This window comes from Schistocerca americana, chromosome 2 (genome assembly GCF_021461395.2).
Source record: "Schistocerca americana isolate TAMUIC-IGC-003095 chromosome 2, iqSchAmer2.1, whole genome shotgun sequence".
NCBI lineage: Eukaryota > Metazoa > Arthropoda > Insecta > Orthoptera > Acrididae > Schistocerca > Schistocerca americana.
Window position 1 is genome coordinate 789,980,973 of NC_060120.1, and position 17,642 is coordinate 789,998,614.

General features: G+C 43.8%; 1 protein-coding gene and 1 non-coding gene across 2 annotated transcripts in view; both read right to left on the reverse strand.

Moving 5' to 3' along the window:
* LOC124594435 (protein split ends-like) overlaps positions 1-17,642 on the reverse strand; it is a 364,635-nt gene that overhangs the window by 141,898 nt on the left and 205,095 nt on the right. The window lies entirely within an intron of this gene.
* On the reverse strand, positions 17,552-17,626 carry Trnap-cgg. Its single transcript has one exon. It is a non-coding gene; the product is annotated as a tRNA-Pro (tRNA).

Below are 17,642 nucleotides of genomic sequence, written 5' to 3' on the forward strand. Positions count from 1 at the left end.
CGGGATACCTAGTAGACACTAACTGCGTCGTCACTAGATTTGGAATCCATCTGAATACAACACGCCGCATCGTCATTGGTTTCTGGCTTTCAGACGTTCAACTGGCTCAAATGGTTCAAATGGCTCTGAGCACTATGGGACTCAACTGCTGAGGTCATTAGTCCCCTAGAACTTAGAACTAGTTAAACCTAACCAACCTAAGGACATCACAAACATCCTTGCCCGAGGCAGGATTCGAACCTGCGACCGTAGCGGTCTTGCGGTTCCAGACTGCAGATCCTTTAACGGCACGGCCACTGCGGCCGGCCGTTCAACTGGTCCTGGCATCAATATGCAGAGTGACGTTTCATACGGCCAGCTGTAATGTAGTAGAAGACGAGTTTCCCATGCCTTGTGCCTCAATGCCTACATCTCCATATAGTCAGCCGCGACGGGTGGAAGTTGGTTATATGGTCAATATCTTCCGTACACATAGTAGGATGTTAATTCCCGGATCTCTTCATCACGAGGGGCCATACTCGCAGAAATACAGCCGCAGGAGGATTTTTTTTTGCATAGAAATATTCGTCGCAGTTTTAACGGTGGTTCATTCGCTTCAACCAGTAATGCGCTGGTTGGGATTGACACGAATGATACAGTAACTATACGCAAGGGTATGTACTGCAGAGTGTCGCGTCTTTGGAGCGTGCTGTCTGATGCTGTGCCCTTAATCGAAGCGTGTCCTTAGTAGGAACCGGTATAAAATCAACACTGTCTGCCAATAAGAGCTCCACCGTATTCCAATCGTAGCTCTGGTAAGACTGTATGCTTTTTCACATATAATAAAGACACGTCGGATATGATGAGCGCATCTCGGTTTACCATCGATAATCATCCCAACATAATGTGTTGATTTCGCAACTGGAAACTTATTTTGTCCCAAATGCATTGTCTGGGTAAGTGGAACCCACTCAGGAGTGAAGATCACTATCGGACTTTCCGAACCCACTTTTTGTATACCACTCATGCAGACATACGACAGCGGTGTGCATTTTCGGATGTTGAAGTACTGTCTTCAGAATATATGCATACGTAGTCTACGTATTGCAATATTTGAATGTCACTGGTAAAGAGGTGTTGAAGATCTGCAGTACAGAGACTAAATAAAAGAATCAAGACTTATCCCCGTGAGAATACTCTGCTAGTTTTTCTGCGTTCCAGCGTAGGTCCGTGTTGCAAAATGATAAGATTTCCTAGCGCTCGGAAAGCTCGCAGTATTACACAGGAATGGTTTTGGGAACTGATATTTCTCCCATTTTGTCCCCAAGACTGACAAGGCGACGTTGTATGCTTTAGCCACGTCTATGAAAAGCCGGCCGCGGTGGCCGAGCGGTTCTAGGCGCTTCAGTCCGGAACCGCGCACCGCTATGGTCGTAGGTTCAAATCCTGCGTCGGGCAGGGATGTGTGTGATGTCCTTAGGTTACTTAGGTTTAAGTAGTTCTAAATTCTAGGTGACCGATGAGCTCAGATAGTAAGTCCCATAGTGCTCAGAGCCATTTGAACGTCTGTGAAAGTAACTTTCATATAATTATCCCGAGAGAACGTAGCTCTATATCAGTAACTAACCGTAAAAGGATTTAAGTTGTCCCTTTTCCTTTTCGAAATGTAAGTTGCTTTCCAGTAATATTTTCTTGTTTTGACACAACCGTTCCAAGCGCCACTTAATAATCCTTTCCATTACCTTCGTCGAACACAGTATTAAGGCCGATTGCGATTCAGGTTTATCACATCTTTTTACCCATTTGTGTGTGGGGACACATGTCGATTTTGATCTTTTGAGTCCATAGGCGATTGTAAATCCTGACCAGCAACAATTTCCCTTTGTGTGGGATGTGTCTCACAAGGGAACCTCCCCATCGCACCCCCCCTCAGATTTAGTTATAAGTTGGCATAGTGGATAGGCCTTGGAAAATTGAACTCAGATCAGTCGAGAAAACAGGAAGAAGTTGTGTGGAACTATGAAAAAAATAAGCAAAATAGACAAACTGATTAGTCCATGCGCAACATAGGCAACATCAAGGATAATGTGAGCTCAGGAGCGCCATGGTCCCGTGGTTAGCCTGAGCAGCTGCGAGACGAGAGGTCCTTGGTTCAAGTCTTCCCTCGAGTGAAAAGTTTACGTTTTTTATTTTCGCAAAGTTATAATCTGTCCGTTCGTTCATCGACGTCTCTGTTCACTGTAATAAGTTTAGTGTCTGTGTTTTGCGACCGCACCGCAAAACCGTGCGATTAATAGACGAAAGGACGTGCCTCTCCAATGGGAACCGAAAACATTTGATCGCAATGTCATAGGTCAACCGATTCCTCCACAGGAAAACACGTCTGATATATTCTATACGACACTGGTGACGGCATGTGCGTCATATGACAGGAACATGTAGTCGACCCACCTAACTTGTACACTTGGCGAATGGGTAAAAAGATTCTTCTACCTTGCCCGATTTAGGTTTTCTTGTGGATGTGATAACATATGAATGCAACCGTTTCACAGTCGCACAGTCTTGCTGGTGCTCTGTCAAAACATATGTTTTTAACGTTTTCAAATTTTTCCGTGGGTAGAGCGTCAAATCCTGCATATGTCCAAGCAAATCTGAACATGTCCTGGAATTTTGGAGAGCGAAGTTGATTATGTGTGAGTGCCTGAACTTTGATAATTGTCTGAAAATAAAAAATTAAAGCTTTTCACTCGAGGGAAGACTTGAACCAAGGACCTCTCGTTCCGCAGCTGCTCACGCTAACCACGGGACCACGGCGTTCCTGAGCTCACGCTATCCTAGACGTTGCCTATCTTCCGCATGGACTACTCAGTTTATATATATTGCTTATTTTTTTCATAGTTCCACACAACTTCTTCCTGTTTTATCGATTAATCTGTGTTCAGTTTTTCAAGGCCTATCCACTGTGCCAACTTATAACTAAATCTGAGGGGGGGGGGGGGGGGGGGGGGGACGATGGGGAGGTTCCCTTGTCAGCATTGGGGTAGTCAAGCGACCTAATGTTTATAGGGTAGTGCACCGATGTGAATGGTACACCCTTACCGACACACCGTGCCAACAAACTGTGCGTCAAAAAAATTTTTAGAATAGAACCAGTTTATGCTTATCACATTTTCAGATGTTTACATTTATTTACGCCTCGTGAATACTGTATCTTTACTTACGACGTTTTACAACAGCTAACTTAAAAACTTCCAATCCAAAATTCTGCAACGTCGTTGGTAAAGAAACAATGTAAACATCTGAAGATGCGATGCCAGGCGTCTTCAAATTTCGTCGTGGAAATATAAACGCCGATACAAGCAACTGGTTGTAGCTATTCATTACAGATTACCTTTGAACTTCTTGAGCATCCTCTCTACAGCTACATGATCTTGCCCGTGTAACTCTGCCTAGAGGATACTGCTGAATACAGAGAGAACAGCGATTTTTTGCAAATAAAGCACTTTTGCTTGCGCGGGTGGGTGGCGGGGAGGTGTCTCAAAAGTCACATGGCAGAAATATGATGCGGTGAGTTGGTTTGAAGCATAATGAGATGTACTGGATTCAATCTGCGAGTGCATTACGACATACTCCTAGCAGTCTTTATAAATTTAATCAAAGACGTGTTCTTTGCTATTGATCCGTCTTCGAACACGCAAAATCAAGCAAAAGCGCCCAGAGATAACGAGTAAAGGACTTAGATATCCGCTGCTCGGAGGCAGTTTCATCACCGAACTGTTTTGCTATGCTGGTAACTTTCCAGAAATTAGCAGATCACGACGTACGCTGAAACCTGACATTTTTGTATTAATGTGTGAACTGATCCAAGAGCGTTCTGATAGCTATCTTGCACGAATTCAGTGTTGAATTTTACAAAATCTTTAATCGCTTTATAGCGGACAGATTGACGATACTTAATTAACAATATGCTTGTTTTCATTCGACTTCTATGAGAGAATGAGATTACTGAACAGTGATATAGCTAATGACAAACTATGCCCATGCGGCCGACAGTAGACCTAGGTCCTGAGAGAAAACTATAAAAACGCCCTTAGGTCATGGTTCGTTGGTCATTTTACTTTTAATGCGGTATAAATAACTTTAGACTAATAGAACTTATTGGCGTAACCTCCTTTTAGATCGAATAGTCTTTGTAAATTGGGTATCCATTTTAACTTCTGTCTTCGGTGCATAGAATGGCCGAAGATGCGCTACAGAACTGAACACTTCTAACTGATCGCTCGTCGTCGAATTCTTTTGCGGTGACAGACTTCACCCAGAAAATGTGTAATTAGTGCGTATGCATATTTCGTGTTTCGAAATATTCTCACTATACAAAAGAAACATTAGAATTTTTTCGTTTACATGTCAACATCTTATTAATTTAATGCAGCTGATATAAAATCAAGCAAGCCAACTCACATTCAGCTCAGTTCAGATCTTCGTCAGCGATAACAATCATTGTCACAAAACATGCTACTCCTAACACTACACTATGGTGACAAAAGTCATGGATAGAGATATCTACATAGACAGATGGCGGTAGTATCGTATACACATGGTATAAAAGGGCAGTGCATTGTTATTTGTACTCAGGTGATTCATGAGGAAAAATCTTCCGACGTGACTGAGGCCGCACTACGGGAACTAACAGACTTTCAACGCGGAAAGGTAGTTTATGGGCTAGTCGCTTGGGGCATTCCATTTTGGATATCATTAGGGAAGTCAATATCCCCAATGTTCAATGTGTGCCGAGAGTACCAAATTTCAGGCATTATAACCTCTCACCATGGTCAATGCAGTGGCTGACTGCCTTCACTTAACGAGCGACAGCAGCGGCATTTGTTTAGAGTCGTCAGGGCTAACAACAAGCAACACTGCATAAGTCAATATGGGGCATTCGACGAATGTATCCGTTAGTACAGTGCGGCGAAATCTGGTGTTAATGGGCTATGGCAGCAGACGACCACCGGGAGCCCATTGCGAACAGTACGACATCGCCTATAGCGCCTCTGCGGCGCTCATGACCATTTCGATGGGACCCTAGACGGCTGGAAAACGGTGACCTGGTCGGAAGAGTCCCGATTTCAGTTGGTAAGAGCCGATAGAAGCGTTCGAGTGCGGCACAGACTCCACGAAGCCATGAACTCAAGTTCAACAAAACACTGTACAAGTTGGCAGTGACTCCATAATGGTGAGTACTGTGTTTACATGTAATGGACAGGGTACTGGGGTCCAACAGAACCGATCATTTACTGGAAATGGTTAGTTCGGCTACTTGGAGACCGTTTGCGACCATTCATGCTCATCGTGTTCCCAAAGAACGATGAAATTCTTATGGATGGATGACAATAGGCCATGTCACGGGGCCACAAATGTTTAGGATTGGTTTGAAGAATGTTCTAGACAATTCGAGCAAATGATTTGGCCGCCCAAATCGCCCGACAAGAATCCCATCGAACGTAAATGGGACATAATCGAGAGGTCACTTCGTGCACCAAATCCTGCACCGTCAACACACTCGCAATTATGGAAGGCTATAGAGAAAGCATGGCTCATTATTCCTGCAAGGGACTTCCAAGGACTTGCTGAATCCATGCCACATCAAGCTGCTGCACTACACCGGGCAAAAGGAGGTCTGGCACGATATTAGGAAGTACCTCAAGACTTACGTCACCTCATTATATACACATGCTCATATAAGCAAGCCAAATTCTGTCTCGTGAGATCGCTAGTGGCTGAGTACAAGTAATGTGTGTCAGCCTGTGTGGCCGAGCGGTTCTAGGCGCTTCAGTCTGGAAACGCGCGGCCGCTACGGTCGCAGGTTCGAATCCTGTCTCGGGGATGGATGTGTGTGATGTCCTTATGTTAGTTAGGTTTAAGTAGTTCTAAGTTCTATGGGACTGATGACCTCAGATGTTAAGTCCCATAGAGCTCAGAGCCATCTGAACCATTTGAAAAAGTAAGGTGTTCCGTTGAAATTCACAGATAAGAAGGATCTGTTTAAGACTCTAGCTCAGAAGGCGCCAGAAGCGACCAGTTTCAAAATTGGTATACAGTGTGTATCATAAGTAGCGGCGAAAACTGACACGGGTAAACACGGGTTCCAGTAACAATGGGACCACAAACGAGGTTTAAGCAGCGTGACCTTGGACGTCAACGTATGGGTTGTACTCTACCCCTCCTGGACCACATCGGCGCTTTAAACGTCATCTTGTATCAGCAGTAACATTCCTCATTTCTAAGCGTTGAGCAATGTGAGATACGACATAGTGAAATTTGAACCCATTACATGGGGACTTAACGAAAAACTTTACATTTCAAATCCATGTGTACTAACTAGACCAATATATTATATTACAGTCAGTGGTACATCGTAACCAGATATTCGCAATTGTCTGGCCAACAACTCGTTCGCAGATTCATGTTTACCAGAACGCTTTTACTTTCGCCACTGTGTACTTCCACACGTGTTAGTGTTCGCTTTTAAGTGTAATCCATCCTGTACGTATAATAACGAAAATGTATGCTATTGTTTATAGGTAAATAAATTATAAATCTCTTTTCGCCTACAGCTCGGTGCAAATACTTACATCTGTCGCCATTTCAGTGTCAATTTATATTTGTGTTGTCACCAGTATTCAAACCTAGGTTAACTGCGTGAAAACCGACATTGTTGCCACTCAACTATGGAGAGAGTTATCCTTTTTAAGACACAAGTAACATGAGCAGAAGTCCACGGAAATGTGATGTCTGAGAGATGGAGATGGGGCAACAAATTGTGTGGGAAAATTATATCGAACCAACCTTGCAGATAACGTGTCCCACTTCAGTCCCCAATAATTTCATGAAGTTTCGATTAGTGGCGACCGCTATACGTAACCTTTCAAATGGCGTCTATAACGGAGGGAAGTTTCTAGCAGAGAGCTGTCATTGAGTATCTTTTGGTGGAAAAACAAAGCATCGCAGATATTCATAAGCGTTTGCAGAATGTCTACGAAGTCCCGATAATGAACAAAAGCACAGTAAGTCGTTGGACGAGGCGTCTGTCAACATCGCAATATGGGGCCGTAAACTTGTCCGATCTATCACGTTCCAGCCGGCCGCGCACAGCTGTGACTCCAGCAATGTTGGAATGTGCGGACACTCGCATTCGAAGTGATCAAAGGATCACAATCAAACACCTCGCTGCTCAACTGGATGTCTGCGTTAAGAACAACGAAGGACCACTTGTACGGAGCTGCTTGCGCGTTAAGAGGCTGATCGTGACAATTTTTTGTCGGACATCGTCACAAGCGATGATGAAACATGGGTTCATCACTTCGAACCCCAAACACAATCCATGGAGTGGCGTCAACCACCTCTTCCCTGAAGAAACAGTTCAAAGCCGCACCCTCAGCCAGTATAGTCAAGTGACAGTCTTCTAGGACTCTGAAGGGGTTATTCTGTTCGATGTCCTCCCTCAGGGTGCAATGATCTACTCTCAAGTGTATTGCGCTACCCTCAGGAAATTGAAGAAACGACTTCAACATATTCGTCGTCACAAGAATGAAAACCAACTTCTCCTTCTCCATGACAACGCAAGGCCTCACACAAGTCTGCCCACTCGAGACGATCTTACAGAACATAGGACTGTTCTTCCTCATCTAGCCTACAGCCCGGATCTCGCCCCTTCGACTTCCATCTCTTTAGTCCAATGAGGGATGTACTCCGCGGGAAGCAGTACGTGGATGACAGGGAGGTTATTAATGCAGCAAGACGTTGCCTACGACATCGATCATGCGGCCTCCCAGTAAGGTGGCGTAAGGCCGTCGCATTGGACAGAGATTATGTTGAGATACTAGGTTTTGTGGCCAAAAGAGTGGAGAGTAATATGGTGTGTTGGAACCCTGAATAAAACCAATCTGCTTTCGGAACAAAAACGTGTTGCCTTACTTATTGAAAGCCCTCGTATATTAGTCGCCAGTAGCAAAACTTAAAAAATTCTTAAATCATTCATTATAAACAATAGAATGAAACGCAAACAGCAATAGCTATTCTCACAGTGCATCCCAGCATGTGTGAATAACTCCCGAAACACACCAGCAGTGTTAGGTGCTACGGATATACCTCTAGAGCTATGGCTCTTGTTCAGCAGATTAACAAATGTTCATAACTGTAAGATATGCATTTTGGACTACATGTTTGCTAGACTTTTTACTTTGAATGATAGTTTCTGTTAAATCCCTGAATACTGACCATTCCTCCTCGGCTATCCTGTATAATATACCCCATAAATAGCGCGTAAAGGTTCTACTGTATCCAGATCATGGGATTAATGTGCCTAGAAACGATAGCAGTCCTGTATCTTGCTGCGATTCGAAAGAAACGGGCTATTTGTGTATTTTAGGCATAACTGGGCTACTAACAACATTATTTAATATTTCGTCTTACATTCCTCTCCCGGTATATAGCTCCATAGAACCATTTGAACCATTAAACTCGACGGTCATAACATTAGTCACCATCTTAAGAGAACACAATCGTCCCTCATAGCGCAGTACATTGTACAGAACTCGTATCAGGCGGCCACGTTACCGCTCCACCTCTGATGGAAATCATGGCAAAAAAAAAAAAAAAAATGGTGCTTATATGCCAGTCGGTTATATGGAAACAACGCAGTTAAGGTGAGTCAACGTGACAGAATGTCTGACAGAAATTATCGTGTTTGGGCGTGCCCATGACAGACAATAGTGTGAATGAAGTTGCCCGACCTATTAGTTTAACAACGCGGTTCAACATTTCTTTTAGTTCGAGGTCCACATAACTACCTATTCAAGTCAAACATACTACCCGACCACAATATTATTGCATTTGTCCTCCCGCGGTAGTTATCAGAAACATGCGATGACATTACAGTAAAAAAATACAGTGCCGACTAAGGAAAATGCATCACACTGCGAATGCTTTCAGCACAGTTGAACATATATTATCAAGTGGTTCAGCCTGTCATCGTGAAATATAAGGCAAAAACTCGCAATAAGTTGGCAGAAGCGCCCTCGCCCCAAAGTGCAATAATACTGTGGTTGACTAATACACTTCCCGACCCCACGGATATAGTCTCTGTTGGCAAGTAGGGGACATACGTGCCGGCCAATAGAATTGTGTATCACTCCCTAAGGGCTACATTCAAGTGCATGTACTTGTAATTTCTGCACTTCTGTTTCATGATTGGCTAATTAATGGAATCACAGATGATACACTTTAAGTAACCCTAAGCACTTTCTTTTTGGTACTATGCCGCAAGTGTGGTTCATCCAACAGAAAGAAGACTTGTCATATACGTTTGCCTATTAATAAGGAAGACTGTCGCATTAAAATCTCGTCACATTTCACGTCTCACGGCCACGAGACCATATATGCTCTCGTAATAACACATTACCAGGGGGACAACAGGAAAACAACGTGACGTCAATCCATCTAAAATGTCTATGGCAGTAACTACGTCTTTCAGCCTGCGTTTGACTACCGCACGTGCCTCCCCCCCCCCCCCCCCCTCTCTCTCTCTCTCTCTCTCTCTCTCTCTCTCTCGTTTGGTTTTCCTGACAGATTGTTGTATTAAGGTTATCAACCACAAAGTTGGTTGGAAATATTCCTCTTCATAGCAGCATCACACACAAGCCTAGTTCGGTTCAATAAAAAAGTTAGTGGTCACCAACTCTGCTTGAGATTTGACCATGAAAGTGTTTTGCACAAAATGATCCCAATGGAAAGCAATATAAGCTGGCTTTCTCCGAACTCTTACTCAGAGGGATTAAGGTAAATTCAGAAACAGGTTGCCACTCGGCATTTTCCATATACCTCGACTTTTGACTGAAACGACAACAGCGCGCAAGCAAAATCTTAGGATTATTAATCATTCCTCACACAGTGCTCCGTCTCAAGCGCTCCATACGGAAGACTGCAAGAATTGGTTCATAGTGGATCGTTCCCAAAGAATGATGTCCTTCACTTGCAGACTAATTTAACCGAATCTCCACTTCAATGACACCTACGAGGTATTCCACATAAATGGAAACAGCAGACCTCCATGAACTTTCCACGAAACGCTATTAATCTTCCGATTAGAAAATAATATACGTGTTGCAATTCGGTTACCATTCGACTATTGTAACTCTACTTACAGTGCACAGGGCGAATTCCACTGCTCAGGTGTAACATCAACAGACCAGCGTCAACTACGGTGCGTGTCGTTTTTCCGACACAATTCACTGGTAGGTAAGAGAAGTGCTCTACATTTTGGGCGACTGTACACGCTATCTGCGCAGCGCGTGAGCAGAGTGGCAGCCGGCTATCAGGAAGCCACCGTCACATCATATGGGTTATCTCGATACAGGCATCTGCCAAACAACGCCACTGATAACGTGCAATTGAAAATTCTAAGTATAAGTCATCGTCTGGCTATCTTAACATTACCTGTGCTCGTTTGCTCACACCTTTCCATCTCGAGTGAGTGACCTCTACATCAGCACTTCTCACATCCTTAGAACTACTGATTTTAAGTCAGCTGTAGCCACAGGAAAGTGAATCTGAATTCTTTCAGACAGTTCTTGGCACCTGGTCACAAGGATCGCTTTAAAAAGTAAACTTATCGATGTCGGGAGTTCCCAGGTGTAACCCCAGTATTGTACAGAAGGGAAAGGTACTGTCATCTGATCAATTTCATTATGGCAGCCAACTCCTTATGCATTTTCCTTTATATTCGACATGACGCGGCGAGAATTTATGCCTTTATTGAGGATTAGTGACTTGATTAAGGATTTGTTGATATCGAGTACGCAGTATTTTAACTTGGATGAAGAGTCATCGGCAGAGGTAGAATTAATTACAGGCATGCCCCCAGGGAAGGGTGTTGGACATTTTGCAGTTCACATTGTATTTAACGAACTAACAGCCGATATAAACAGTAACCTCGGACTTGTCGCACATATCTAATGAAATATTGTCCGAAAAACCTGCAAAAATATTCAGTGAGATCTTGAAATTGATAAGATTTCCAACAGGTGCAAAGAATGGCAACTTGCTTTAAACGTTCAGAATGACTATAATACAAATGAGTCACTGTTGAAATCGGTGAACTCATCATAACAATGTGATGACATATGAACTGGAACGATCATACAGACTCAGTCGGTGGTGAAGTTAAATACCAGGCTGCGGCTCATTGGTAGAATACTTGGGAAATGCAATCAGCCTACATACGAGATTGCTTAAATAATGTTCGTGCGACCCATCATGGAATATTGCTAAAAATATTGCTCAAGTGTGAGGGAGCCATGCCAAATGGGTGTAACGGGAAATATTGAACGTATACACAGGAGTGCTGCAAGAATCGTCACAGGCTTGTTCGGCCATGGGACTGAGTCACGGAGATACTGAAAGAACTGAGAGACGGCTTTAAGGGGGTTTTCTGGTGTAGAAGTTTCAAGAAATCGATTTTTATTGCATATTTCGAGATATTATATTATGGAGAACACGTGGGCGAAACCATTTTTTACCCGTTAACTACTGCATACAGTCGAAATACACGATCATCTGACCGGCAGCCCCGCGTCGTCGAGCGGCTACCTGACCTGTATACGAAGACCTATCGAATGACAGTTTACTGGAAAGATGTGTTGGCGCGAACACTCAAAACTCTAACGAGTCCATAAATTCGCCGATTTGGACGCTTTCAGAAAACACATATATTTCGGTAAAGAAGTAGCCGAAATTGCAAACAAAGTATCTACAGTTATCTTCAACGACGGCTTCTTGGGACTAGCACAAACAGTGAATGTCATACGCATTCAACTTGGCAACACGGCGTTCGAATTTTGTTGAAGGCACAATGCGGACCGCCTTGTACGCTCAGAGCACCGCGCGTCTACGGCCAGTAAATAAGACAGATCTGCGGCTCGAGAGCACGTGGTGCGCACGAACGAGATTTACGACGTCGAGGAAGGCGTACTGTAATCCCCTGGCATCGCAAACCCCCCCCCCCCCCCCCCCCAAAAAAAGAAACTTCTTCCCAAGACTTTAAACGCGATTTCCTACAAAGTCACATTTTTGTGCTGGGTGCTTGGATCGCCGAAAAACTACTCGGCCGAAGATGACGCCGCTTAGCTATTTTTGTAGAGCATTGAACTGGATATGGCCGGAACCTCTGAAAGGTAAACAATTTTCAAAATACCGATTTTTTATGCACGTCTGAATGTCTAAACAAAGTCGATTTTTCTTACTTTTTCCAAGTAGCCGTCATTTTACGAAAAACGACTTTTTCACTTTTAAAAGGTTCTGGCCATTGCTACAATCATAATTTAATCATTTTTTGGTCTGGACTGTTACAGACCATCCAGTTACCTGAACCAGTTCCACCCGCCTACCGGTGTACGGCGTGCATTACGATCTTCGGCGCCATTTTATTTTGGGACAAAAAAATTTAAATCGGGTAAAATATAGATGAATAAAAGGATATAATCATAATCTTATCTTTTGATTTCACCCAAAAATTGATGAAAATGAGGTAAAAATCAGACCTCTCGACCAGAAAACCCCATTAGGGGGGTCGCATTACCTTGCTTGGGCCCACATATTAAATTTCAAGAACTATTGCTAAGTAAGTAATTTAGAGATTTTCTTAAACATATCACTCCAGTTGCGACTGTGAAGGCTTAGAGTACACTAACTACAACACACAAAAGGTATTTAAGACGTCATTCTACTCGCGCTCCACGTGTGAACATATCGATGAACCCCTTACGAGGTATAATGGGAAGCAACCCTATGCAGTGCACTTTAAGGTGGCTTGCAGAGAATAGACGTAAATAGAAAAAATATTCTTTGTTTACAGAGCGTAAATACGCTACCAAAAAGTAACCGTACAATACCCTTGAAATCTAGATGATTCTCTTCCCGGACAGAGCGCCTGATTGTATCGCATTGCCGGCCACGGTGGCCGAGCGGTTCTAGGCGCTCAGTCCGGAACCGCGCGACTGCTGCGGTCGCACGTTCGAATCCTGCCTCGGGCATGGATATGTGTGAGGTCCTTAGGTTAGTTAGGTTTAAGTAGTTCTAGGGGACTGATGACCACTGATGTTAGGTCCCATAGTGCTCAGAGCCATTTCAACCATTTTTTGTATCTCATTAAGCACCAGGCGCAAACTGGGTTTAACGTGACACTGCATGAAAAACTTTTGGAACGACTTGTGTGTTATGTTTTCCTTGCTGTATAGTCGACAAGAGGGAAAACGATTAAAGTAAACTAGGTATATTATTAACCTTTGACCAGTGGCTGCCATGTTATTCAGACAACCGTCCTCGGAGAAGCAGCACATCTTTTGATAGCACAAAAATGTGATAATTCGCTCTCACTACCAGAAATAGATGCATTCATGTAACGTTTTCTTCCACAAGAATGCAGGTGGTCCTGATGATTAGGGTGAACAATTATTTGCGGTTTTTGCTGAAAGGAGCATACGACCAAATGAAGTAAACCCTATCCCAATAATCCTCCGCACGATGGTCACAACACATACAAAAGCAGAAAATTAGTACAGAAAGAGTTGTGTGCGTTCATGTTTAGCGTTTTTGTATTGTAAATTTTCGTCTGATGATTAGGTCACGCCTCGAAACACAAATTGAAAAAGAAAACAAAGGTATGGTAGCGGTTTCTGAAAACTCTATCATGGATAATAGTCACCGTCAAATAATAGTCAATATCGCTTTTAATTGTTTTGTGGTTGCCATAACACAACTTCAACAGGTGTATTACAAAACTAAGTTTTGAATTTTTTGCGCCAATAAATGTCGCGACGTCTATAAAATTACTAGTCTACATTTGCAAAGTAACAAGGTTACTTTTTCCCACACTTCAACAAGAATAGCGATTAAGTAGCAGATTAAGATAAAATATCTATCCACAGGTGGGAGTTCCCGCGAAGATGGATAACATCACATACTGAGAAATCGAAAGAAGATTACAAGTTCAGGCAGTGGAAAAGTTGTTAGAGATACAACAAAAGCTCTGTTCCATGGCGAACACAGGGTTCTGATCGGAAGGGCGGGTGAGAGGGGCTGAGCTCACAGAAATTTTGAAATTCTCTACCGTACGCTAAGGTATTTTCTTAGTCTATTATAACACCAACAACCAACAATAGCAAGAAATTTTTGAGACTTAAGCCTGAAAACTGTCTCAAAGACTTTTTAAGATTAATACGAAACAGCTCTGTTTGTGTGTGGAGGAGGGGGGGAGGCGTTTACGCTATGGGGGGGGGGGGGGGGGGGGTTACGCTATGGGGCTGCAGCCTTCGACCGAGGTAATGTAACAGAGCCACGGGCGAATCCACAGGAAAGGCAGGAGGGGGTCTAATGGGGCTGCAATCCATCCTCCTCCCCCTGGACTCGCCCATGACTGTTGAAGGTAAAGGGACCAACCCAACATTCAGGTGACTTAAGCTTGTTATAAAATGGATTTGGACCCGCTTCCTTCATAGTACCAGGCTAGTCCTACATTAAATCACCTTTCTGGGTGGAAAACCGAACGTGTGAGCGGCTCCTGCAGATGTCTGCACATGCTACCAAGGAACAAACAACAAAACAAGGAAGTGTAGCTACTGGTCGGATGATCAGCAATAATGCATGAGCTACGCGCACTGTCGTGCATTCGGTTCTCGTTTACTGAGAACGATGGGTTGATTACGATATTATCGTGACACATTTCTTGATTTTTATTAATTCTAGTTCATTACACTCTAAGCTTATCAGGTACCAATAATCAATTCCACAAACCATATGGTATTTCTCTTTGCTACCATACATCCTCTATGTTTCCCACGCCGTAGCGATGGTGAAGAGAGAGAGAGAGAGAGAGAGAGAGAGAGAGAGAGAGAGAGAGTGTGTGTGTGTGTGTGTGTGTGTGTGTGTGTGTGTACACGTCACTGCTCTGCCCCCCCCCCCCCCCCCCGGAGGAGGCCCAGACGTTTTTAAAAGGCGCAGATGCCGGCGCGGGCTGCTGCGACACGTGACCGCGTACATGTGGCAACAGCGCGCACACCAGACATCCTTGGGAAGAGTAAAAAAGTTTATCGCAGCAAACAACCTTCGGACTTACGGCACATGTGAGCCTGTTTACCGCAGTACGCGACTGCGCAGCCACAGCGTGCAACGAAAAGCAATGATCTCTCTGGGGACGTGCTCACAGCCAACCAGCCGCATTTGTATCACATTGTGCATTCACTAACTTTTCAAAGCAATGAAAGTGCAATAGTCTTCGGTACAGAAGTTTACTAGGAAAGATCCTCTCCGAGTGCATCACCTACCTTTCTATACCTGGAACAACTCAGCTAGCCAATTTTTTACGGAGGAATACGATCGACGGTGCAACTTTGTATTTTTTCACATGATTTTCAAAGGTAAAAGATTAAGCGCAAAGGGCAAACAGGATGTTTCCACTATTCAATGTGTCGAAATTATCTGTTTTCTTCTTTTTGTGTCTGCTCATCGGGAAGCTATAAAAAAATTAATTGAATTGTATGCATACACGCACAGAAGAGTGAGCTTCAACAGTCAGGTGAATGTTTTGACAAGTACCAATGACGTGGCATAATTTTCACGCACATAACTAAAGATACTGCTGTGTCACACAAGCATTTAGTACAAAGATGAAGAAGTGACAACCGAGTAAAACACTTTTTTTTAACACCTGTGTTTTATTCTGCGCTGAGAGCATAAGTCAATTAAATACGTTTTCTCAACTGAATCGCAGAAACGATCCAAAATGTGGTAATGGCTCGCAATCTGGTAATGTCTGTTTCCAACCGATACGCGGAAGGTTAGTTGAGAACCAAATTTCAAAATTATGATCCGTTTCGAGAAAAAAAAAAAAGATCTGACAATATTTACCCACAAGCCACATTTCTTTTCCTAATGTATCGAAACCTACTGCCATTTGTCGGTAATCTACAGTTAATATACAAATTTTGTTACTTGTGTGTTTAGGGTCGATAATGAAAAGTCGCGGAATTTTGCTAGCACCAGAATGAACAAGCATAAATACGATGGAACCCTTACAACCTGGGAATGGTGAGAAAATCATAACAACTAACACCATGTGAATAGTCTGTACTGAGACTACGTGATGCAGCATATGGGATACATACATTAATATAGGCGTTTCATTAGTAGTTTCAGATAGACCTTGTTAGCTATAAAATGAGGCCAAAAATGAAAGATACAGCGAGACCTAACGCATATAATCTTTGGGGAACCTGTGTGCATTGCAAGGTGCGAAAGAATTGTTTCTCCTAGCATTATCCCACAACGCACATAACTTTGCTGTTACAATGCATTCCAGTTCTGATTTTTGTGACGCAATGAGATTAAAGGGATGTAATGAAATAGTTGTAGGCGGCCGACAGGGTGTGTGAAATACTGCAAATAAAATGCCTGCAGTACGTACAACGTCCCAGACGTCGCAAACGAACACTATGAGAACGAAGCCCTGTATGACTATGTACAGCTCCCGGTCAAGCACTGGCGTAGAACGGAAGCCAAGAGCTCGAGTTGCAACAGCTGAACGATGTGGTGCAATCAGCAGCCGCGGAGAGAAAGCAGGAGCTCCTTGCTCGTGCCCACGCTCGCCAAGATGGCTGCCGGCACAGGCGCGGTGTAGTCAGGGCTGTCCAGCGCGGCACAGCCAGGGCTATCCAGCGCACAGACGAACACGTCGCATAGCATCAGAAGGATCAAGGACCGCAAGCTAACTGCTGCCGTGTTGCCAACTTAAGTGCCACTAGGGGCATGACGAAAGCTCGATATGTCGCACCTTTCATTCCCACCACCACATTATCCGTGGTGCCACGTATCTTACCGGTTGCACAAACTTAGGCAGCAACTATACGTGGCGCTCAAGCTAGTCAAAAATATACGTGACTGTCTGGTAAATTCCCACCACGCTGTAACGAAAACTTCCACGAGGTCGCCGGGTGACGTAAGAGAAACTGCAAAAGGTATGTTGTACTGAGCGATAATATACCCAAGAAAACACGATCTGCAAACTGAAGTGGAAGAATGCCGTAACCTGTACGTGAACCTATCACCGCAAACAAGAGTATCTCGACGTCGAACACACGCAAATACCGACAAGTGCAATGTATAAGCTGCAAGCTCATATGGAAAAACATAGAAATGTTAACTTAATCCCGCGTGTCTATAAAATGCCTGCCGTACGTACAAAGTCCCAGACGTCGCAAACGAACACAATGAGAACGAAGAAGCCCTGTATGACTATATACATCTCCCGGTCAAGCACTGGCGTGTCTATAGTAAATTCTAGAAACACCAAAAGTGGTATGTCAGTTGAGTGACGCGGTCATCTTTCTGTGTATTATTTCATTTTCGATATTACAGCATAACGAATAGTGAGTGTGTGGTAAACCACAGTTTTCTTGAATGAGATTTTCACTCTGCAGCGGAGTGTGCGCTGATATGAAACTTCCTGGCAGATCAAAACTGTGTGCCGGACCGAGACTCGAACTCGGGACCTTTGCCTTCCGCGGGCAAGTGCTCTACCAACTGAGCTACCCAAGCACGACTCACGCCCCGTC